The following is a 25,782-nucleotide window of genomic DNA, read 5'->3' as shown; positions in this document are numbered from 1 at the left end:
AATCTGGATTACATTAAAAATAATTACTGTAGTATTATTTCACAAAGATGAAGTGTTTCTGAACATAAGAGCATACAAACATGCTACATAATATACATAATATACTGCTGGGGGAATTCAGCACCAAAATATTAAAAATTCTGCACACAATATTTTAAAATTCTGCATATTTTTTGTCAAAATAATACAATATAATCAGACTAGTTTCAATTATATTAGTCATTTATTTCAAAATCTTGTCAGCAACTATGTCTGTAATAGTACAGACAACAAAAAAGATTTAGGAAGTGTTTTTTGACAATTAGATTCCTTACTAGGCATATAAATACAGAACTCTGAGTAATAATTAATTTATACTACAATACAGAAAGTTATTTCCTGCGTCCCTCAGAAGCAGTGCAAAGGCTTGGAGGAGTCAGGGGTAATGGCAGAGGTGAGGGAGAAGGAAGTGATTGCTTGGAAGGAGCCTGGGTAAAAATGTGGAGGGTTATTGATATGGGTGGGAGAAATATGGAACAGGTGTTTTTGGAGGTTGGGAGGTTTGACAGGGAGGAATTGTTAGGGAGTTTCCACCATGCAGACCCGGCTGACTCCTAACCTTTCTCATTCAGTCAGGCACATCTGCCCCTGTCCCAATGTGTCCCTGCACTGCCCCATCCATCCCAGCATCCTCTCCCCCCATGTGGCCCTGTGCCTGCACTCCCATTCAGCCCCCCCAAGTCTGTCACCTCAATAGCCCTTCTGAACCACAGTCTGTGACCCTTCCCAGCAGGCCCATGCTCTCAGCGCTGTCAGTCTCCCTATATCTTGTGCCTCCTCGCCTGGCCACACAGGCAGAGTGTTGTGAGGAAGGCAGCCTCTTTCTCTTCCTTATCCACAGCTGGGACTGCTCCCACCTGGGAGTGGATGCTCTCTGTTCTGGCGCCACAGCGGTCCCTGCTGGGCAAAAGTAGTAACTGCAGCCCCTTTCTGGCAGAATGTATTTTCTGTGAGCGGAAACAAATTCTGCATGGCATATGAGTTCTGCACATGTGCAGTGGCGCAGAATTCCCTCAGGAGTAAAAGTAGTTATATGACGATATCTTTCTCAATGTATAAAGAGAACATTAGAAATCTATATTTTTTGCTATATATTACTGTTATTTGATGCAACCAAACTGGATACTACTTTCTCTAATTGAATTGGCTTCAGATGTTTGCTAAAACAGTTTTTTGGGTGTCTCTGTTGTGTTTTTAAACTCAAATGAAATAATCTTTTCTTTCTTCACTTTCTTCCATTCAGCAGATCAACAAGCTATTGAAAAATGCCCACTCTGGATTTCTTTTTATTATTTGTCAAAATCTATTTGTTAAAGTACTCCAGTACTCTTTCCCTTTGTTGCAGTAGAAAAGGAATTTTATTTGGCATTTCATTGCCTGCTGTGTTGCTTTTCTTTTGTTTTTTAAAAAGGTTTCTAACTCAATTCCCTTCATTGGAAGAGAGCAGGGGTTTCCTATCTTATGCCAAAGATGGTTAATACTGTCTTTCTGTTAATGCCAAATTGATATGACTGTGTTATTGAAATTACCTGGAAAACAGAATCTACTGGAGGAGCCCCTATGAAGGTGACATTTTCTTGTTTTTATAATGTAAATCTATATACCAAGTCAAAAGATAAATAATAAATCAATATATAAGATAAAGGCTTGTTCATTTTAAGGAGGATTAGATAAACATAAGTGAATCTATTTACTTATTTTTCTCTGAAAAGTAATTAGTAAATACAGAGGTGAAAGTAAGTCGGAACGGTCCAGTACAGCGTACTGGCAAGAGCCGGTACGCTGTGCCGGACTCGACCGGCTTCTCCGGCTGTGATTTAAAGGGCTCAGGGCTCTAACCATTGCAGGGAGCCCTGGGCCCTTTAAATCACCTCCGGAGCTCCAGCAGCTGTGCTCGGGTGGGGATTTAAAGGGCCCAGAGCACTGGCCCCTGCAGGGAGCCCCGGGCCCTTTAAACCGCTGGCCAAGCCCCACTTCTGGAGCTCCAGTGGCACTTTAAACAGCCTGGGGCTCCCTGCAGAGGCCAGAGCTTCTGGCCCTTCAAATCTCTGCTGGAGCCCCGGGGCTCCTGCGGCCGGGCTCGGGCAGGGATTTAAAGGGCCCAGGGCTCCTGCAACTGCACCTGGCCCTTTAAATCACCACTTGAGCCCTGACACCGTTACCCTGCAGTGGCAGGAGCCCTGGGCCCTTTAAATCCCCGCCTGAGCCCAGCTGCTGGAGCCCTGGGGCCCTGGCAGCCAGGCTCCGGCGGGGATTTAAAGGGCCCGGGGCTCCCAGCAACAGCCAGAGCCCCAGGGCCTTTAAATCTTGAAAGGCCCCAGCTCTTCCGGTTGAGACCACACCCCCACTCAGGACTCCGGCGTACTGGTAGGTCCTTTAAGTTACTTTCATCACTGATTAAATATCAACATTAAAGTATTTGAGGAGGAACAGAATTTCTAGGACGGGGTAGGCAACCTCTGGCACGCGGCTCGCCAGGGTAAGCACCCTGGCAGGCTGGACCAGTTTGTTTACCTGCCGCGTCGGCAGGTTTGGCCGATCGTGGCTCCCACTGGCTGCGGTTCACTGTCCCAGGCCAATGGGGGTGGCGGAAAGCCGCGACCAGCACATCTCTTACCCACGCCACTTCCTGCAGCCCCCATTGGCCTGGGACGGCAAACCACAGCCAGTGGGAGCCATGATCAGCCAAACCTGCCGATGCGGCAGGTAAACAAACTGGCCCGGCCAGACAGGGTGCTTACCCTGGTGAGCCGCGTGCCAGAGGTTGCCGACCCCTGTTCTAGGGAAAGCTAGATAAAATGCTTACCTTTGTGTTCTACTAACGTAGGTGCCAAACCCACAACCATGTGTGTAACTGTACTGTCATTGGTAATCCCATTGGGAGTACTCACATGAATGAGGTTATTCATGCATATAGGTGTTTGGAGGACCAAGCCTAAGTAATTGACTTCAGATTTAAAATGCTGGCACAGACTTAACTTACACTTTCATAGCACTTTCCACATGAGGACCCCAAGGGGCTTTACAAAAATGAATTAAGTTAGCTTCACAACTCATGTGAGGTACCTGAAGGTGTTAGCAAGTATTGCCACCTTCATTTTTCGGATGAGAAGACTGTTAAACAGAGAGGTTAAGTGACTCCCGCTCTCACGCACAGTATATGGCAGAGTCAGAAGTAGATCCCGAAGGTGAAATTCTAGCCCACTGAAGTCCTATTTTGCCCAGGCCAGAGGTGAAAATAAGCCGGTACGGTCCGGAACGGAATACCAGCAAGAGTCAGTACACCGAGCCGGACCACACCCGCTTCCTCGGCCGGGATTAAAAGGGCTCTGGGATTCCCGCAGTGGTGGGAGCAGCTGTGGGAGCCCCGAGCACTTTAAATCCCAGCTGGAGCTTCAGTCGGGATTTAAAGGGTCTGGAGCTTCGCGGTGGCTGGAACCCCGGGCCCTTTAATTTGCCTGTGAACCCCGGGGGCTCCCAGCCACCTTTGCAGCCGGGAGCCCTGGGTTGATTTAAAGGCCCTGGGGCTCCCAGCCACAGCCAGTGCCCCAAAGCCTTTAAATCTTGAGAGGCCCTGCCTCTTCTGGTTGAGACCACGTGTCATAAACAGATAAGAAACATTAATAGCACAGAAGTACTTTATATCTCTTTGACTGTAAAGGGTTACCAAGTTCAGTAAGCCTGGCTGTCACCTGACCAGAGGACCAATCAGAGGACAGGATACTTTCAAGTCTTGAAGGAGGGAAGTTTTTGTGCTGTGCTGTTAGTTTTGGTTGTTGTTCACTCTGGGGGTTCAGAGGGACCAGACGTGCAACCAGGTTTCTCTCCAATCTCTCTGATACAGGTTCTTATAGATTCCAAATAGTGAGTACTAGATAGATAAAGCGAGTTAGGCTTATGTTTGTTTTCTTTATTTGCAAATGTGCATTTGGCTGGAAGGAGTTTTAATTGTGCATTTGTCTGGAAGGAGTTCAAATTTGTATTTGTGCTGAAAGGATTTTAATTTGTACTTGAATACTTAGGCTGGGAGAGTATTCCCAATGTCCATAGCTGAAAGACCCTGTACCTATTCTATTTTTTAAATTTACAAAGATAATTTTTTACTGTTTTTTCTTTCTTTAATTAAAAGTTTCTTGTTTAAGAACCTGATTGTTTTTTTTATTCTGGTGAGACCCCAGGGGACGGGTTCTGGATTCACCAGGGAATTGGTGGGGAGAAAGGAGGGAAGGGGGAGAGAGAGGCTAATTTCTCTGTGTCAGGATTACTTTCTCCCTCAGGAAGAGTCTGGGAGGGGGGAAGAGAAGGAAGGAGGAAGGTGAATTGTCCTCTCTGTTTTGTGATTCAAGGAGTTTGAATCACGGTGATCTTCCAGGGTAACCCAGGGAGGGGAAGGCTGGGAGAGGCAACGTTGAAGGAAAGGGTTTACTTTCCTTGTGTTAAGATCCAGAGTGTCTGGGTCTTGGGGGTCCCCAGGCAAGGTTTTGGGGGGACCAGAGTGTACCAGGCACTGGAATTCCTGGTTGGTGGCAGCGCTACAGGTTCTAAGCTGGTAATTGAGCTTAGAGGAATTCATGCTGGTACCCCATCTTTTGGACGCTAAGGTTCAGAGTGGGGAATTGTACCATGACACCATGCCTTTTCCAGATGAGGCCACGCCCCCCTCAGGACTCCGGCAGCACCGGTAAGTCCTGTAAGTTACTTTCACACCTGGCCCAGGCACACATTTTATTATATAAAATTAAAAACACAAAGTGGAAACTGCCATGTACAATCAGTTATATGTGATTGAAAATAAAAATTAATTCAACTTCTCATTTCTGATCTTACTAACGATGGTACTCATTTATTTAATAACCAAAAAAAAATCCCTAATTTGTGACACATACAGCTTTGATTCACGCTCTTCCCTCCCCCCCACCTCAAAATGCTTTAAATCTCTTTCCTTCATCTTCTAAAATTTCGACTACAATTATTAAAAGAACTTGTATTTAAAAATTAAACAGTTTAAATCTTTTACTATTTTTATTTTCCAATATTTGCTAAACCATCATTGAAGCAGCTTGAATCGGGTTTTCAAACTTACACTGAGTTCCTGTGTGGCAAGATAACCTCCCGCACACACACTTTTCTTTTAAAATATCAGTGCTATATACTCAGAAATGCCATTTGTAATTTAAAGTATAATTTCAGAGATATTTCATGTCTAACAACAATATTATTCACCTGAGAATCTTAAAGCAATGTACAAAGGCAAATAGTCATCCTTATCTGACCTAGATTTTACAGAGGGTGACACTGAGGTATAGAGAGGCAAAATAACTTGCCCAAGGCTACAGGGTGAGAAGTTGTCAGAGTTGGGAAAAATAATGTAGGAGTCCAATTGTCTATTTCCTATTCTCAGTGATGGGAAGGGTTTCTTTCTTTATGTAGAGTTTTGGCTGAGCAGAGTAAAATGGCTAGTGTTTTATTTGAATATAGGACCAAGAAACACTGAAGTTCTTCTACAGATTCTGTAAAACAGTGGAAGCTTGTAATATATTTCTAATTCTCTTATGATTTACTTTTATATTTACACTCATTAAGAGTGGTCTTTCTTTTCATTCCATTATTCACTTACATTTTTACCAAAAGCGGGTATAGCCTTGGCAATTTTGGGTTTCCTGCCATCTCCACATATGGTGTCAATGTTTGTGTGATGTAGGACCACATAAGTGCCCTCTAATTTCCTGGACCAGGTAACCTCACACATTGACTTCTTCTGTCACTCCACTCTCTTTGATGGCAGCAAAAACAAAGTAGAAATGACTAATGCAACTCAAACCACTTACACTCTCCTCCAAGAACCCAGAGGGCTTGCTGTTACTTTGTTACATGAGTGCAACACCACTGAAGTCACCCCAGTATAATGAGTGGGCAGGATGACTTATTTATTTTAAATTGTGCAACAGCCTCTACATTTTTCCGCTTTGACAGTTCTGTGTGATATGATTCAACTGCCTTCACTTTTCTTCCTGTTTGCAGGGTGGTTGAATTGCAGGGAGAAAGTTCATATCTGTTGCAACATGGGTACAAGCTTTTCTTACCATTCATCAAGAATTTGGTAGTAATATCTTTATTAAATGAACGGATTAAGACCAGATCTTCATAAGATCCTTTGGCCAGTATAGTTATGTTGGTTAGGGGAGTAATTTTTATGTGATATTTCCATAACAGTAAAAGCCCTAGTGTGGATGCACTATATCAGCATAAAAGTACTTTTGCTGGTGTAGATCTGGCCTGAAGAGAATAATCATGCTCAGGGCCAGATCAACTCTTGAGTACCCATAGGTTCTAAAAGTTTTGGGGCCCCTTCCTTGAATGTCTTTAGAAGCCTTGTATATCATTGCAGTGGTACTGTACTTCAGGAGTAGATATGGTTATGTCTACAGTGAGCCTCTCTGTCATTCTGGGCTGACTTGAGCTAGGGATACTCATGCTAGCATCCTAAAAATAGCTGTTTAGACAGCACTGGGGGGAGTGGTTTGGGCATTGGCTTGCTAAACCCATGGTTGTGAGATCAGTCCTTGAGGGGGCCATTTGGGGACTTAGTTGGGGATTGGTCCTGCTCTGAGCAGGGGGTTGGACTAGATGATCTCCTGAGGTCCCTTCCAACCCTAATAATCTATGATTAAGCAATTTGATTAAGCACTTTGAAGTTGCAACCCAGACTCTAAATCCCACCCCACTCCTTAGGCTTCAGAGCCTGAGCCCCAGCCATAACTTCAAAACACTGTCTACATTGCTATTTTTAGAGTGCTAGTCTGAGCCCCACTGGCCCAGGTTTGGACTGGGAGGCTCACTGCTGCAGGCTGTGTATACATACCCCATGAGAATGAAACACTTCAGTGCTCCTAAGTCCTCTCTTCATAAACCCAGATCCCCTCAGCTGGCCCTTTGGTTCATGCCCCTAGCTCACCTCTTCAGGGATTGCTCACACTTTCTTTTAGCCAATTCCAGTTCACATGCTGTTTCTGTGACCACCAGATGCTGCACCTCAGTGTCCACTTGCCTTCCTCACTCCCCTTATTGCTCCTTCCTTTCCCTCCTTGCTACTCCCACCACTCTGTTCTAATGCAGTACCTTCCTCAGTCAGACTTTCCCAAACCAGGCCTCTCCACAGGCCTTCTTTAGAAAGCTCTCAGATACACAGTTCATTAACATCCCAGCCCATCATTTCACCCCTGAATTTAACCCCATTCAAGAGTGAAGGAAGTTATCTTCCTTTTCTTTTTATGTCTTTTGTTGCTCAGAAAACCTGTTCTTCAAAAATCGTTGCATTGTAGACTCAGGCCTTGTGATTAATATGGTACAGAACTAATCTGTGAAACTTTTTGTAAAAAATCTGTGTGTACACTATAACTTAGAGAGCTAAACATGCCACCTTTTGCTGATGATCCATCATCAACCTAGTTGTAAAACTGCATAGATTAAGGATAGGCAATCTTTGGCCTGCGGTCCACCAGAGTAAGCCCCTGGTGGGCTGTGTTTGGCGCTCCAGGCCAACGGGGGCTGCGGAAGTGGCAGCCAGCGCATCCCTCAGCCCACTCCACTTCCTGCAGCCCCCATTGGCTTGGAGTGGCGAACCGCAGCCAGTGGGAGCTGTGATCAGCCAAACTTGCGCATGCGGCAGGTAAACAAACTGGCCTGGCCCGCCAGGGGGCTTACCCTGGCGGGCCACGTGCCAAAGGTTGCTGATCCCTGGAATAGATGATGTTTATCTTCCCTCTGTTTTTGCCTTAGGTGTAACTTTTCTGAAACCCCCCCAACTCCTTCCCCTTCTTCCTCAGAATATAAACAGTAACAGAATAATGAGAAAACAAGTGCACCTTACAACTGCTTGCTGTGTGCTAAGACCTCAGGTTCACAATTAAGAAGGACCATTTCTATCCCTCTTTTTTTTTTCTGTCTATTTCTAGTGACAGCTCTTTACCTAGAGCTGGTTCAGTTAACTAATTGGTTCCCCTGAATGCCTGGGCGGAGATAGGATTTTGCCTAGAGGAGTTTTATGCTTATAGTAATATAGGGAAGCTATGTGTAAAATCTGACTTTCATGACCCAGTCTCTCTCTCTCTCAGTTCTGGTAGTAAAAGTTCCCCAATTTTGCTAGAATAGGATGTCATCTGCATTGCTGCTTTATCATGCAAGGCTGCCATTGGGCCTAATATGTCCCAATATTTCTCAAAAAGACTGTAAAATGTTGAGACTATATAAAATATTGCTGTTTTGGGTTTCACTTTTACAGTACAGAAATAGTAGTAAAAGGGTAACAAAACAGACTAGAGAGGTCATAATTATCATTTCATGGGTAAGATTAAGAGTACTTGAACCAGAGCCATAAAGATTTAAGAGTCCCTGAACATTGCAACATATTACCTAAGGTTTTATGGGAAACTACGAAATGAAACAATATAAGATGCTAAGGGCTTTTGGCCATGGTGCCATTGATTTTACCATTATCTGGGCCTAAGCTCTTCATTGTTATCATATATGATTTGAAAAGTTGCCCAAAATTTACTAAACACTGTTTTCCTGTATTTTGTCACATGTTTACTTAGCAATATAAATACATGGGATTTTTTTAAAATCCTCCTCTTCTTTAGACTTAAGTATCTGTTCCACATGCTTCTCAATTCACAGTGAAGAACAGTCTTTGAAGGCACATAGAGATTAATTTTCATGGTTGAAAGTGTTATTAATAAAGTTGGACAAAGATTTTTCATTTTGATGAATTAGAATTAATAATCCCATTTCCTTTTATGTAGAGTGACCACCTAACCCTTATTTTAAGGGATATCTCTTGATCATTTTAAATATTAAATTGCAGTTTATGATAAATGCATTGTATACTCATGGAGTTTAGAAATGTACACTTGAGAGCAAAATGCATGATGTGCTAAGGAAAATGTTTCTCTAAAATGTCCCTTAAAATAAAGAACCATCCCTTATGTTTCATGCGGTTTTCCCTTATTTATGTCCAGTAAAGGTCACCCTACTTTTATGTGTTGCCCAAGGCATGACATAATAATGTCAGATTGTAGGCTGAATCTAAAATTAGTGTATTAATGACCTGCATCTTTTTATATTAAAATAATTGCTTTTCTTCTTAAAAGGTGAAACAAAAATATTATTTGGTTTTTAGATCAATTACCTTATTTGAGGCACTTAGTTGTATATTTCTCTATCAGCAGACTTAAAGCGGTAGTCTGCATGATTATCCTTTAGCTTGTCAGGGGTTCTGCCCATGAGGAACGCTCCGTGTGAATCTTTTGATGCTGCCAAAGAGTTTTGGTTAAGAGTTATTTATTGTGCCAAACACATTTATAAGCTCTGCTCATGGTTGGCTTAAAGGATAGGAGGAATGTTTGGCCTAAAATAAAAGTCTGCAATTTTAAAAATATACTAGTATTAAGAGACTCAAAGGTAAGTGCTGTCCTTCACTTTGTAAGTAGATGGGATTGAAAAGCAGTGGATGTGACCAGAGAGGGTAGAGAAAAAAAATCACAGCATGTTAACCCTTTCCTCTGCACCAGGCAGAAGTCCTGTTGTGTTTGTCTTGACTTGAATAGAAGTGTGGTGTTAGAACATGTTAGATAACTTGTTCTAATCATCACATTCTGAACTGCTAGTCTGGCAAGGTATAGTAGACTTTAACGTATGCTAGCTGGTTAGTTTGAAACTTAGTCTCCCTGGTATTCGTTTGGAACAAGTTTGCTAACACTCTCTAACAACACACCTAACATTCTAGTCATGACATACCCTGTGTAAGTACTGTACATGCGAGTCAGGAGGGCCTGCATCAGGCATGTTGCCATGGTACTGCTGCTGTGTACAGCCTTGTCTGAATGTGAACTACACACAGATTGCTAATGTAAGTTAATGCTGACCCTTTCCATGAAATTCACAATGTTGTTCCGGTGTTTTATTTAAAATTGCACATTTAATTCTCTCTCCATTGACTGCAGTAATATCTCCTATAGAGTGAATTCCTTGAAAAAGAGACTCTAATGGCAAAGCCAACTGTATGCTATCCAGAGGCTCTATCAAATGCATAGTTACTGGAGATTTTCCAGGTGGAACTCTCAAACATTTAGCAAAATAACACAACAGCTGCATCTATTTAACCATTTGATTAATTAATGTGAAACTAAACATATTTGGCTAAAAGTGGAATGCTACCGCTAAAGTAGCTGCTCATCATCACAGTACCTGTCTCCCATAGTTTTAGTCATCTTGCTACTATTCATTTTCAGTTTAACAGTCCCTGCAAAAAGAGATGTCTAGATTACTGTCAGCTGTTTGCACCAAACCAAAACAAAACAAAACAAAAATTTGAAAAAACAAAGCTTCTCTTGGAAAATTAATTGTGGTGATTCCCTACAAGCTGTAGTTCCTTCGTGTTATTTAATATTGTCTCTTCACTGGCCTTCTCTCTCCCTTTATATTGTTATTCATTGTGTAATTTGTCTAATTCAGGGTCAAGAACTGAAAGATAATGAGCATCCATAGTCTCCATTGACTTCTGTGGAAGTTGTGGGTGCTTGCCATGTATCAGGATCAGTCCATTGTATTTACAGTACTTGGGATAGAGACCTTGTTTTCCTAAACCTCTAAAGCTTTGTGTACAGTAAGGAAGCTATATGAATTATAGGTCTGCTTCCAGGTCTCCTTATTGTATTTTAATATAAGGTTAAACTAATGAACTTGTGAAGATCTACATTGTTTGATCCCCATCCAAACTGGTGGATGAATATTGTTGTCAGTGAGAAGAGGCAAGTGTGTCAGACCATTAGCTGGCTAATACACACTGAGTCTGTACTAATGGAAGATGCAAGTTGATTCATGGGGGAGTTTTATTACCATGAAAATTGTGCTTTTTATTTGTTTTGAAAGTACTGTGAACAATAGTAGTAGAACTTGTGACAAAGTTCCTCCTCTATCTTGGTGGGTCTTGCGCGTATTGGCAGATTTTGCTAGCCTCAGAGATCTTCCTGTGTTGGATCAGGAGTTGGGAGGTTTTCAGGGGAACCTGGGCCCACCCTTTACTCTTGGTTCCAGCGTAGGGCCCTGTGGATTGCAACTGTCTATAGTGCCTCCTGTAACAGCTGCATGACAGCTACAACTCCCTGGGCTACTTCCCCATGGCCTCCTCCAAACACCTTCTTTATCCTCAAAACAGGACCTTCTTCTTCGAGTGATTGCTCATATCCATTCCAGTTAGGTGTACGCGCCGCGCGTGCACATTCGTCGGAAAACTTTTACCCTAGCAACTCAGTGGGCCGGCAGGTCGCCCCCTAGAGTGGCGCCACCATGGCGCTCCATATATACTCCTGCCGGCCCACCCGCTCCTCAGTTCCTTCTTACCGCCCGTGTCGGTCGTTGGAACAGTGGAGCGCGGCTTAGCTGACCTCCACTTCCCTAGCTACTCGTTTTCTCGTATATAATTATGCAGTTATAACCCTTTTATATATATATTTGTATGGTTATACGTGTTTCTTTGCTAACATGGTTAGTTTAGTTAGCGGGGTTCAGGAAGTAGCCCTTCCATGAGCCCAGTGCCGGAGCCATGCATGGCTCACCCGGTTTTAAAAGGGGCCCGGCTTGCCAGAAGCCGCGGCCGAAGAGAGATCTACATGACTCCTGTTTGAAGTGCCTCAGGGAATCACACTTGACAGATAAGTGCCCCATTTGCAAGGCTTTTAAGCCGAGAACAAAAAGGTGCGGGACTTTCACTTATCCCTCCACCTTGGGCGCCGAGCGATGTTCAAGCGGCGGGCAGAAGCGCCTCCTCGGCACCGGACCCCGCCGGTACCACCAAGGCCTTTCGGCACCGACCGTCGCCGGCACCGATGTCGACTCGGCACCGCTCCCTTCTTCCGAGGTCGAGAGAGTCTACGATTCCTGCTGGTGCCTGGCAGCTCCCCGGCACGCGCCGTGGTTGAGCCCCCTGCTCCCGCTACTTCCGTGCCACCTGCATCGCAGCCAGAGAGCTCGCCTAAGTTGCGTTATCCGGCACCGTCACCTGCAGAGGCACCGATGACTTCGGCTCCGTCGATTCCAGTCCCCCAGGACCATGGAATCCGGTGCCTGGCAGCTCCCCGGCTCGCGCCGTGGTAGAGCTTACTGCTCCTGCTGTTTCTGTGCCAGCTGCACCACAGCTAGACAGCTCGTCTAAGATGGCTCGCCCGGCACCGCCGACGTCGGCACCGTCGATCCCGGTCCCACGAGGGCCGTAGAATCCGGTGCCTGACGGCTCCCCGGCACGCGCCGTGGTTGAGCGTATTGCTCCTGCTGCTTCCGTGCCAGCGGCACCGCAGCCAGAGAGCTCGTCTAAGTCGGATCGCCCGGCGCCGACACCTGCTACGGCACCGATGACGTCGTCACCGTCGATCCCGGTCCCACAAGGGCCGTAGAATCCGGTGCCTGACGGCTCCCCGGCACGCGCCGTGGTTGAGCGTATTGCTCCTGCTGCTTCCGTGCCAGCGGCACCGCAGCCAGAGGGCTCATCTACGTCGGATCGCCCGGCACCGACACCTGCTGCGGCACCGATGGCGTCGGCACCGTCGATCCCGGTCCCACAAGGGCTGTAGAATCCGGTGCCTGACGGCTCCCCGGCACGCGCCGTGGTTGAGCGTATTGCTCCTGCTGCTTCCGTGCCAGCGGCACCGCAGCCAGAGGGCTCGTCTACGTCGGATCGCCCGGCACCGACACCTGCTGCGGCACCGATGGCGTCGGCACCGTCGATCCCGGTCCCACAAGGGCCGTAGAATCCGGTGCCTGACGGCTCCCCGGCACGCGCCGTGGTTGAGCGTATTGCTCCTGCTGCTTCCGTGCCAACGGCACCGCAGCCAGAGAGCTCGTCTACGTCGGATCGCCCGGCACCGACACCTGCTGCGGCACCGATGACGTCGGCACCGTCGATCCCGGTCCCGCAAGGGCCGTAGTATCCGGTGCCTGACGGCTCCCCGGCACGCGCCGTGGTCGAGCTAATGCTCCGGCTGCTTCCGTGCCAACGGCACCGCGGCCAGAGGGCTAGTCTAAGTCGGATCGCCCGGCACCGACACCTGCTGCGGCACCGATGACGTCGGCACCGTCGATCCCGGTCCCGCAAGGGCCGTAGAATCCGGTGCCTGACGGCTCCCCGGCACGCGCCGTGGTTGAGCTCCTGCTCCGGCTGCTTCCATGCCAACCGAAGCCTCTGAGGCACCGACAACATCGGCACCGTCGATTTCAGTCCCACAAGGGCTATCGAATCCGGTGCCCGACGGCTCCCCGGCACGCGCCGTGGTTGAGCGTATTACTCCCGCTGCTTCAGTGCTGACGGCACCGCAGCCAGACAGCTTATCTAAATCGGTTCGCCCGGCACCGGCTCCTACCGAAGCTCTGATGACCTCGGTACCGTGGATCCCGGCCCCACGAGGGCCGTCGAATCCGGTGCCTGACAGCTCCCCAGTACGCACTGTGGTTGAGCCTGCTGTTCCCTGCACGCCGGAGATGTTACCAACGGCGAGGGCTCTCAGTGCCATGACAGAGTCAGTGCTGCCTGACCCGGGCACCGCCGGTACGGGTAATACAGTCTCTTCAAGGGACTGTCCCCTGTCAGTACAGCAGAGCGGCACCGTTCATGATCACGGTCCCGCAGACACTCCAAGTCCTGTCGGCACGCCGGACACCACTGGCAGTCCCGGTGCTGTTTTCCTCGGTACTGGTCACACTCGCTGCACCGGTCGGTATCCCGTTCGCCGACCCGCTATCGGCACCGTTCCGACATCTGGCACCGGGGCAGGTACCTTGACTCCTGTAGCTCTTCTCCGAGCCTCGAGATCTCGGTCGACCTCCCAACACTGTTCTGGTCGCGGGTCTGGATCTCGTTCCAGGTACCGATACGCCTCCCGATGCCGGTCCCCGGTGCCGAGTTGGGCAAGGTCCGAGTGAGTCAGAGACTCGGCCCATGCCTTCTTTTAGTACCTCCATGGCCGTCCGGACACGCATCCGTGTCAGCCGATATGCGCAGATTTTATGCTCAGGACCACGATCCTGATATGATGGCCAGCGGGCGCCAGCCCCGAAGCAGAAAGAGCCTTGGCGAATGCAAGGTGTACTCTGCAGGGGCCCTGCACCTCTGGGTAGCAAAGCAACAAGCCTTGCTTAGCTGCGATAATTATAGCACCTGGGTGGAGGAGTTTCTCCCTCGAACCTCCCACCTGGAGTTCGCTGCCGTCTTGGAGGACGGGGGAAAGAATTTACCCTTTGTTGGTAAAGGCATCTTCGCGGCAGAGACAGCCCCAGACTGCGAAGCCTGCTGGACAATAGGGTCCTAATGCGTCTCAGCATGTATACGCTAGCGACCAAACGCAGGCCTTTATGGCCCCAGCCGCCATACTCTGTGCCTAGCCAGAGGCAGAACTCTGGAAAACGGCAAGGCCAAGGTGGTTGCAGACAAACGTCAGGCCCCCTAAAAAGCCAAAGTCAAGGTCCCTCGCAATTACCACTGGGACCAAAGACGGACCTTCCAAGGTTCGCCGGAGGGCGGTGTACCAGTCGCAGGACGGGATCCCGATCCCGCTTTCTCCTGGCATGGCCCCAGTTACTTTCAGATCGCTGGGTCCTGCGCACGATGGAGCATAGGTACCACCTTTAATTTGCTCCAGCCCTGTCCCCCTTCAGCGGACGAAAGGGGCAAGGGGTTTTACTCCCGTTATGCCCTAGTCCCCCACTCGAACACAGGTCTCAGACCTCCCTGGTCCTGCATGGACTCAACCGGTTTAGGATAAGGTTGAAGTTCTACATGGTATCCCTGGGAACCATTATTCCATCCTTGCCTCCTGGGGGCTACTATGCCGCCCTGGATATGAAGGACGCGTACTTTCGCAGTGCCATCTTCCCTCCACACGGGAGATGCCTCCGCTTTATAGCCAGTGGTGAATACTCCCGGTTTACGGCCATAGTCGCCGCCTTCCGTCGCTGATGTCGGATATGCGTTTTTCCGTATCTGGACGATTCGCTTATCCGAGGAGACTCTGAGACACAAACCGCTCAGCCGTGGGCATCGTCACGGTCTTATTCACAGATCAAGGCCTGATGATTACTATAGAGCAATCCACTCTGGTTCCCACGCAGAGGTTGGGCTTCCTAGGGGCTATCCTGGTCTCCTACCTAGCCGGAGCCTGCTTATCACAACTGCGGTTTTAGGTGAGGGCAACAATCATCTGAGGTCTGAAGGCTTTCCCAACGACCTCAGCTCGCTCTTGTCTCAGTCTCCTGGGTCCATGGTTGCCCGCAAGTTTGTAACCAAACACGCCAAGCTCCGCCTCCGTCCTCTCCAAGTCCGGCCCACCTCGGCGTACCGCTTGGTCAGGGAGCCAATGGTCATGGTAGTCACCGTTCCCTCGAACGTCTTAGGCTCCCTAGAGTGGTGGCTAACTCCCTCCTTGGTGTGGACAGGGATGCGGTTTCATCCGCCCCAGCCCTCACTGCCCCTGACGGCGGACGCATCATCTCTCTGCTCGAGTGCTCATGGTCGCCTCCGAGCTTAAGGCCTTTGGTCTTCTAAGAAGCTGGCATTCCTCGTTAATGCCCCAAAAATGAGAGTAGTCCGCCTGGCATGCCAGGGGTTCCAGCGGCAGCTGCGAGGCCGTTGTATCTCGGTGTTTACAGCCAACACAAGGGCCAGGTGCTTCATAAGTATTCAGGGGGGACATAGTCCTCCCCCCTTTTTTGTCAGGAGGCCATCCATTTCCGGGTCTTTTGCATGGCCCACTCGATGGAGCTGGCGACGTCCTTTCTCCCAGGCGTTTGGAACGTCTTAACTCTTTGACTCAGCAGGTTTTTCCTGTCTTACGAGTGATCATTCTGCCCCATGTGAGGCGTCCCGCTTTCCGGAAGTGGAGATGTTTCCTCACACAGACCTGTTCGCTCACCGCGAGAGCAGGAAATGCCAGGTGTTCTGCTCCTTCCAAGGTCTCTCCTCGGAATCGATCTTGGACGCATTCCTGATGCCGTGGAACGGCCAACTGCATTATGCCTCCCCACTGTTCCCACTGGTTCGTTACGTCCTGCTCAAACTCCGCAGGGGCAGAGCGTGCATCATCATGATCACTCCAGAGTGGTCCAGGCAGCACTGACATACCACGTTGCTCGGCCTGTCAGCCCAGACCTCATCACTCAGGGCAATGACAGGCTTCGTCACTCGGACCTGCAGCCTCTTCGCCTCACGATGGCTCCTGCGTGCCTGAGTCGGGGTGACAGGCAGCCTTCCACCTGGTCAACGTACCGAGCCAGGTGGAAGCGTTTCCTTTACAGCTGCAGTACGCTCGATCTTGCTCCTGCTGAGGTCTCGATCCCCTCTATTTGGCCTGCCTCTGGCCTTCAGCGGCAGGATCTGGCGGTATCATCGCTGAGGACACTCTCAGTGGCCATCCCTACCTTCCAGCAGGCTAAGATGGACGTTCAGTGTCCCACGCTCTATGGATTCGAGGTCCCTCAAGGGCTTGGAGCGCTTGCACCCTCGGGTGCGCCGCCCAGCCCCGCCCTGGGACCTCAACCTAGTCTTGGCCTGACGGGTCTCTGAGATCAGAGCTCTTACGAAGGTTCCACAAAGACAAGGTGCAGTTATGACCGCACCCGGCTTTCCTCCCTAAGGTGTTTTGGCCTTTCATGTTACCCACAGCTCAACGCAATGGGCATAACCGTTGCACTCCTTGGACATCTGTGGAGTGCTCGCATTATATTGTGCTGACAGAATCATTTCCTAAGGTGCCCAGCTCTGCCCCGGTAGCGGGCCAAAGGGAGGGCTTGCTTGTTTTCCTCTCAGAGGATCTCATCTTGGGTGATGGCGGACATCCCCACTTGTTATGATTTGGCTCATATTTCCCCAAGCCACATCACCGTGCATTCTACCAGGGCTCAGGCTTCATCTGCCGCCTTGCTGGCTCGTGTTTCTACCCACGAGACCTGTCGCGAAGCTCCATTGGTCCTCGGTCCTTACCTTTGCTTCGCAGTATGCCCTGGTTCAGCAGTCAAGAGAGGCTGTAGCCTCTGGCTCGGCAGTTTTATTCTGCCACATTTCACTCCGACCCCACCGCCTTTGTAAGGCTTGGGATTCACCTAACTGGAATGGATATGAGCAATCACTCGAAGAAGAAAAGACGGTTACTCACCTTTGTAACTGTTGTTCTTCGAGATGTGTTGCTCATATCCATTCCGCACCCGCCCTCCTTCCCCACTGTCGGAGTAGCCGGCAAGAAGGAACTGAGGAGCGGGTGGGCCGGCAGGAGTATATATGGAGCGCCATGGTGGCGCCACTCTAGGGGGCGACCTGCCGGCCCACTGAGTTGCTAGGGTAAAAGTTTTCCGACGAATGTGCACGCGCGGCGCGTACACCTAACTGGAATGGATATGAGCAACACATCTCGAAGAACAACAGTTACAAAGGTGAGTAACCGTCTTTTCCTCCTGGTGTCTGATAACGCTTGTACTCCTCAGTCCTCCAGCAGCACATCCTCACCCTCTCACTATCAGCTTTTTGCGCCTCTTGCTCCCAGCTCCTCACACACATACAACAAACTGAAGTGAGCTCCCTTTTAAACCCAGGTGCCCTGATCAGCCTTCCTTAATTGATTCTAGCAGCTTCTTGATTGGCTGCAGGTATTCTAATCAGCCTGTCTGCCTTAATTGTTTCCAGAAAGTTCCTGATTGTTCTGGAACCTTCCTTGTTACCTTACCCAGGGAAAGGGGACCTACTTAACCTGGGGCTAATATATCTGCCTTCTATCACTCTCCTGTAGCCATCTGGCCTGACCCTGTCACAATTATTAAACGGTAGCATAATAATCATTTTGATTATCTGGAAGCATCCCCACATAATTCTTATACGTTTTCGCCTATTTGAAAATTTGCCTATAAGATGACTTCAGTAAAACATACGTTACTTTTAAACATATTTGTGAATCTTATGTTTAAAAGTATTCCAAAATCTTTGTATCCTTGACCCATTTCAATTGTCCATTAGACAAAATGGTGTGAGGACAGAGCTACTTATAGTGGCAATATTTCACACTTGCTTTGATTGATTTTATCGCTCAGTAACACAGAGAACTTTTCTGTTAGAGCTATTAGTGTTTTAGCTGACTTCTGTGTCTGTAAGTAGAAAAAAAACATAGACTCTTGGCAACGGAATGCTGTGTAGGCTTCCAAGGAAAAAGACCAACTGTATTAATTAAATGAAATTTCTGGTTTTTCTGTTTACAGTTATAGACCATGGTTCCATAATTTCATAAGGCTTTGCATTTGAAAATCCTGAAATGCCAATCTGATAGATAAAAATACCTTTCTGTTAGAGCTTTCATTAAACCCATTTTATTATTCCCTGGCATTAACGTAAGAAGAAAGATGACTAGCAGCACACCTAGCCTGATTCTGATAGAATTATACAGACTTTGCTCCTGTGATTTTACCTACAGGACACCTTAATCTCCAGAGGATTTATAGAAGGGTCATGATTTCTTCAGACAGGAATATGTCCTTCCCCTCCACACCTTAATAAATTATACAAATAGAATTAACTGAAGATATAATCACTCTTCAGTGCATCAGAAAACGGAGTCAGCCAGCAATCCTGCTGTACTGATGCCTAACTACCGCACTGTTAACTATGCTGAAAGCACACTGGATCAAATCCATCCCTGGGGTAACTTCATTGGGAGTTACGGGTGCTCAGCACATCCAAGAATCAGGCTCAGGGTGTTGCACATTGGGAAATCAAAATCTGTAAACGGTTTTGGAAATCTTGATATAAGCCATTTGCCCAAGTCCATCCTATAAATGAGCTGCAGAACGGGGATTAACATTTAGGAATTCCTAGCATCCAGTTCTCAGTTCAGTTCATTTAGACTACACTGTCTTTCTGTTGAACCATTGAAGGATTACCATGTGTCTTTATAGCATCTATTTTTAAATAGGACACACTTGACTGTGGGGGATATTATCAAGCGGGGTCTCCACACAGGCAGACGTCAATATCTTCCATTTTAGATGCTTAATGTCAATCAGTCAGTACAAGCCAAATTATAATTCATCTTTAAAGTGAACTTTTACTAAGGCCCTCTGGCTAGAATGGAGCAAGTACAGTCATCTCCCGTAGATCCATGTAGGGAAAGGGGCTCATATTGATAACACTGTATTAACTAAACTGATCATGTTCAGAGAGAACACTGACATTCATACATGAGGGTGAATGGGTGGATTCCTGGAAGTGAACCAATGTCATCTCTCTACAGTTGTAGAGCAACATTAAATACAGATATATATATCCAGTGCTTACTTGCTGTAATGGCTTGTTCCAGGCAAGAACAAGCCTAGAACTTGCAACAAGAGCTTATTTTGGTTAGAAATCACATCATCTACCTTCTGTGCTCTTATCCTTTGTTCTGACCTTCCACTCTGTCCCTCTCAATCGAAGCTGTTTTGGAAATACAACCAGAACATGACAATTCTATTTCTCAGACTATGTCTAAGAGACATCAGTGGAATGAAGAAAAAGTTAGTGGGCCTGATTCTTCTCTTATACAGGTTATATACACTGGTAAAACGAAAAGAATCAGATCCAATAAGTATTGTTCTATTGAATGACAGACTGAAACTGGTCCTAAAACTGCATCTACTTCAAATGATATGATCTATCCTGGAAGGAAGTACTTTTCTTTTGGGTTTTGATTTTGTTTTTACTAACATTCACACTCCCAGTTATTTTTCACTGTACAAGGCCACACCCATGCTGCTTATATTTATAGCTACTGTCCTTCCATCCAAAACCTCTGAATAAACTGGAGTTCAGAAAATGGGAAAGTTAAATTATCCATTCAAGTTTTATTTGAAAAGGCTGTATTCTAGGTCCCCAAATTCCAATCTGTTACTGCTGGCCAGCAGAAGACAAAGAGTCTATGCACTGATTTACCGTAAGTCTTGATCATAATAAAATCCAGGGCCGCCCTGGGGGGGGGGGAAGGGAATGGGGCAATTTGCCCCAGGCCCCCATGAGAATATAATATTCTATAGTTTTGCAAGTTTTTTTTTATGGAAAGGGCCCCCGAAATTGCTTTGCCCCAGGCCCCCTGAATCCTCTGGGTGGCCCTGATAAAATCTGTCAGTTGGTTTTCAAAGGAGGAGTTTAGCATGCACCTCATTGATGGCCTCTCAGATATATTTCCCTGTATAGGTTAAAAGCGAACACCCCCATCTACATCCCCAAGTAAACACACTCAAATTGCTGGAAAGATTATTGTGAAATTAGAAGCAGTCCCAAAGTACGTGAGTAAAGCATACTGAATGAAATCCATTGTTGGAGGTAAATGGTATGCAAAAGCTATTAATAATAGTATTGTACTCTCTACCGCAGAGAACGTAAGAATATTTTGGTATTTGAACTATAGAATATAAGTTTACAGTATCAATAGGAAATCTCACTTACAAATTCAGTGCCTTATAGAAATTTTTCTTTTTGATTGTTTAGTAAATTAAAGAGCTTTTTCTTCTCAGGAAGCAGAGTTTTTGAAATGGTGCATTTGTACTTTTTGTAATCCCTATGGTGAATCTATGTCTTTTCCTTTATACAGAGAGTATAATATAAAATGTGAGAGATGATCCCTATTATTTTCTCTCTAACATTTAAATAAAACATTGGAACAATGTTTACAATTTTCATGACTCTCACATGATTATATTCTTCTCTGAGCTTATGTTACATTTACCTTAATTCCCACAAGTCTTTATTGGAGATGGGTGTGTAAATCCTGCATACTATATGTCACTGAGGGAATATATCCATAAGATTCTATGCATCCTTTATTTTATTTTTTTTATCCACTCAATAGTTGATTAAATGTATCATCTACTCTGATTGCATCTTGAACAAAATGAGATATTACTTTTGAGAACTGGTCATTCAAAGTGACAGCGTGAAAGTGTTCTTTTTCAATATGATGTTTTGTTCCTTTTCGGTTGTTCTAATTTGAGCATCTATTTATATAAAGGTGAAATCAATCAGAAGAAATTATTTCTTTAGATAGAACTTTTAGAAAAATGAAAATGTTCTTGTATATTTATTATATTTAAAGGTCTGCTGTAGAGTATTAAAACTACATGCAACAGTATTTTTAGTTTTAAAAGTCACTGGAGAAAATTACATTTCTTCAATGAATGTTCTGTTTTTGTTTCTTTGACTATGTTATTTTCATTTAATTTTGATACAAATAAAGGAATAAGCATAACTAAGGGATCTGAACATTTGTGTTGTGCTTTATAACAAGACAAAAAATTGAAAGGTCAGTTATTTTATTTTCCTTGCTTAATTTTTTTAAATGACAGTCATCTGGTAGCAATTTTCCCCCCCGATATAGTCATTCATTACGATGTGTGTTTCTAGATAAAGGAAATTAACTAAATATACAAGATGCAAATTATAAATTCTGTGAAAGAATATTGTTAGATTAAAAGTACAGGAAATATTGCCTGGGGAGGTTTCCTTTGCAACACAAGTTTCCATCTTTCATGTATTTTGTAAACTCAGCAATTGTTCTTATACATTGCTCACCTTAATTGAATTGGCTCATTAGCACTGACCCTCCACTTCCTAAGGCAACTCCCATCTTTTCATATGCTATGTATTTATACTTCTCTACTGTATTTTTCACTCCATGCCTCTGGTGAAGCAGGTTTTAGCGCACAAAAGCTTATGCCCAAATAAATTTGTTAGTCTCTAAGGTGCCACAAGGACTCCTCGTTGTTTTTGTTGATACAGACTAATACAGCTACCCCTCTGAAACCTGTGTAATATATGTGGCAGGACGCACCATGTGCTCCCCAAATTGATCACATAGCTAATCTATATTGTCACTATTACTTTCATCCTGCCTCCACATTCCCTCTTTCTTTGTCATGCTCTCTTGTGTCTTCTGTCAGTTTAAGACTAGGTTCTGCAAATGGATTCTCTCAGCTGTATCCCTGGGCCCTCACGGAGCACCATTCACTTCCATTGGGCTCTGCATGGAAGTGGTCATGAGTCCGGCTCTGTGTAGTTGCAGGCATTTACCCAGGCAGATCCTTTTGCAGGATCTAGCTGCTGAGTTGTAAACTTTTTCAAGCAGAGATGTCTTCTTACTATGTATTTGTACAATGAGGTTCTGATTCGGATTAGGGCCTTTGGGCGCTAATGCGATACAAACAATAAGTTATGATTAACAGTAATGGAACACCTTATCTCATTATTATGGGTGGTTTTTACTGTCATTTGGGCTGCTGTCCTTAAAATCAAGCCATCAGAACTGAAACAGTAACTTTTGCATCCATTAGACTCTGTCAGAAACAATGTACTTGTCTGAGTAGGTCCTCATGGATCAATGGAGAACTATAGAGAAAGTAAATGAGGTGAGTCCTAGAGTAGTGGAAAAGGTAGTAGAAGATTGGACAGTGTACCCCTGCTTGTATAGCTAGCTGATCAGAAATTTGAAAACTGTGGTGCTTTCAAATACATTTACAAGAATTGGTTTGGAAAAATTAGTAAGCAATTGCCATGGTTTCTATTAAGGACAATAAAACTCTGATGGTTGGGCTTGATCTCGCTTAGAATAGATAAAGGGTTCTGAGTCACTGCTAAGTGTGCTTTCCCATGGTGATTTATTCAACGAATATGAATGATCTTATTAGCTCGATAAATGTCTTGAGGCTGGAATAATTTCTGAATCGCTATTTAGAATCTATTGAATACTTCCTATTGAGAAAGATAAATGAATAAGCATCTATACAAAATGTTTTAATTACGTATTTCTTTCCTGGTTTATGTAACTTCCTGAAGGCTATGAGGAGGCTTACTGAAGTCAGACTTAGAGGGTCAAGGATCTTGGTTCTCTCTGTTCACTCAAATTGCTTGCATGCCCTTTTATAAACAAAAAAGTCTCCAGTGTCAGTAGCATGGTGCAGTATCTGGTGCATTGTTCCCTCCTTCTCTGAAGATTTCACATGGATATTGCATTTATTCTATCAAGTGCAGAGAATGCCAATAAGTTTAATAATGGAGGGGCCTTTAAGAAGTAAAGTGATTTCTGAGGATTCAGGATTCAGTGATTCTGACTTATGAGGAAAAACTTGGACTCTCTTGTCAGAATAATTTACTTGTGCCCTACTTGCAAGGCATTAGCACTCTAATTACGCCGCTGGCTTGTTCCAGATATTGCCATAGTGCCGTGGATTTGGAATATTGTACACACTTTTTCATTGGCAATATGTGCTTTGTTGGACTATGTAAGTTGGTGGGCCGATCCACCGGGAGGGGAAGGTAAACTCCATGTTTTGAATGATGGCACAGCTCTAGTTCTCTTCTCAGGACTGTTTTTATTCCCAAAATTCAAAACAAAAACAACAACCCAAAGCACTCTCAGTACCTCTCAGGGTCATGTTTTAGCCCTTGTCTCCAGGGCTTCACAGCCTCCTGAGCAGTGGTTTTCCCCCTTACCCTTTGTAGGTGTTTCCCACTCAGGCTTTCTGCCTGACAGGTGTGGGGAGTAGCCTATGAGATCCTCCCCTAACCCCAAGTCTCTCCTGTCTGCCCCTTTGCCTAAGACCCCCAAAACCATATAGGCTACTTCACCTAGGCCACCTGACTAGAAGCAAGCATGTGACCCACCACTACAACTCCCAGTTTTAAAGGGCCCAAGAACTGTAATAGCTTGCAATCTGAGGTCTTGTACCATATTACACACCACTTTAGTGTTGCCACAAAATTGGTTACTGTTATGTTTTTGTTTTGCATGTTCTAGCCCTTGAGTAACATAATGTGTACACAAGCAGCTTGCCCTGCTGAGCCTGGGATGTTCTCCTCTGGAAAGAAGGTGCATTGACCAGCTGATATGCTGATTAATGCACTGCTTCTACTCTTAGTAGAATTCTCTCAGGGGATATAGAATGTCCCCAAAGCAGGTCAACTAAAATCTCCCTTGCTGAATGTTACGATGATTACTTCCTGTCCTACTTTCAATGGAAACGGAGAACAATTGAGCACCATCCTCTTTATAAGAGCGCTTAAAATATTTGAAAACTGTTATCAGGTCCCCCCTCAGTCTTCTTTTCTTAAAACTAAACATGCCCAATTTTTATAACATTTCTCCATAGGTCAAGTTCTCTAAACATTCTATCATTTTCGTTGCTCTCCTCTGGACTCTATTTGTACACATCTTTCCCAAAGTATAGCATGACACCCAAAACTAGGCATAGTACTCCAGCTAAGGTTTCACCAGTTCTGAGTAGAGCAGAAAAATTATCTCCCATGTCTTACGTATGACATTCCTGTTAATACACCCCCGAATGACATTAGTCTGTTTTTGTAATTGCATGACATTGTTGGCTCATACTGAATTTGTGATCCACTATAAACCCCAGATGCTTTTCAACAGTATTATCACCTAGCCAGTTATTCCCCATTTTATTTTTATGCATTTGATTTTTCCTTGGTAAGAGTAGTGCTTTGCACTTGTCCTTATTGAATTTAATTTTGTTAATTTCAAACCCATTCTCCAATTCGTCAAGGTTGTTTTGAATTCTAATCCTATCCTCAGAAGTGATTAGAGCTCCTCCCAGCTTGGTGTTATCCCTGCACTTCATTATTCAAGTAATTCATGAAATTATTGACTAGTACTAGACCCAGGACAGACCACTCTGGGACCCCACAAGATATGTCTTTCTAGTTTGACAGCGAACCATTTGAGAGTGGTTTTAAAACCAGTTATGCACCCAGTTGATAGTAATTTCATCTAGACCACATTTCCCTAGTTACACAGTATTAAAATCATTGGTCCTTTCTGTGAACTCTGAAGGGTTTTTTAATTGAAATCTGCTTTACACAGTTTAAAATGTATAAGGGTCTAAGAAGGAATACTGTGCATGTCTGAACATATAACAAGCTGAATTTACTCAAAGGAAATAGTGTGGAGTACTTTATTGTAAAATATTATCAAAATAAAATCAATCACTGTAATTGGTACCTGTCATCATTTTACAAGGTATAGATTTCATGTATGTGATTCAAAGCCAATATTTATACACTACTTTCTTAAAAAGGATGCACATTTATCACATGAGAGGGAGGTTGCTGAATTCATTACCAATTAATCAACAGAACATAGTATGCTGGTGAGCTGTAACTACATATTCACACCATTAATACCAATCCCCAAACATTTCAATTCTAATCCAGTCTTAAAAAATATAGTGGCAGTTTTAGTGACTATGTTAATCTTATTCAGCATTTAAATTATAGCATAGAAAAAAAGAGGTTTAGATTAGGGTTCTATGAATTGTTCAGGTCGAAATCTGCCACAGTTTTGGGTCTATCTAAACCTGCAAATATTGGATGCCTAGAGATGGCTGAAATGTCTCCCTCCTCCAAGGATTTTAGTGTATATCAGAGGTGTATTCCTCTTACCTCTGCTAATCTCTGTGAGTGGGAATGGGGCTACCAGGAAGGGACAACTCTCTCCCAATGATGCAAAAGTTTGCATGGGAAGAGTTGTTTGACTCTTTCTCTTTCCCTCCAGAGAGCAACAGGATCTGTGAAAGGCCCTTAGCAATACAGGTAGTGCCCCATAAACCCTAATGCTAAATCACTAAGGAACCCCTGTGTGCAGTAGCTAGGGTTCTCCTGAAGTGTCTGTGGGTGGG

The 25,782-nt window shown here is 45.3% G+C and overlaps 1 protein-coding gene and 1 long non-coding RNA gene across 3 annotated transcripts in view; both read left to right on the top strand.

The window, feature by feature from the left end:
* Positions 1–25,782, top strand: part of FGF14 (fibroblast growth factor 14) — a 704,926-nt gene that overhangs the window by 561,198 nt on the left and 117,946 nt on the right. The window lies entirely within an intron of this gene.
* On the top strand, positions 380–25,782 carry LOC115654207. The gene is made up of 3 exons (XR_004001130.1): positions 380–486; positions 6,887–6,891; positions 25,769–25,782. It is a non-coding gene; the product is annotated as an uncharacterized LOC115654207 (long non-coding RNA).

Source organism: Gopherus evgoodei, chromosome 1 (genome assembly GCF_007399415.2).
Source record: "Gopherus evgoodei ecotype Sinaloan lineage chromosome 1, rGopEvg1_v1.p, whole genome shotgun sequence".
Lineage (NCBI taxonomy): Eukaryota > Metazoa > Chordata > Testudines > Testudinidae > Gopherus > Gopherus evgoodei.
Note: the sequence above shows the minus strand (reverse complement) of the source record. Positions and strands in the feature narration are given on the sequence as shown.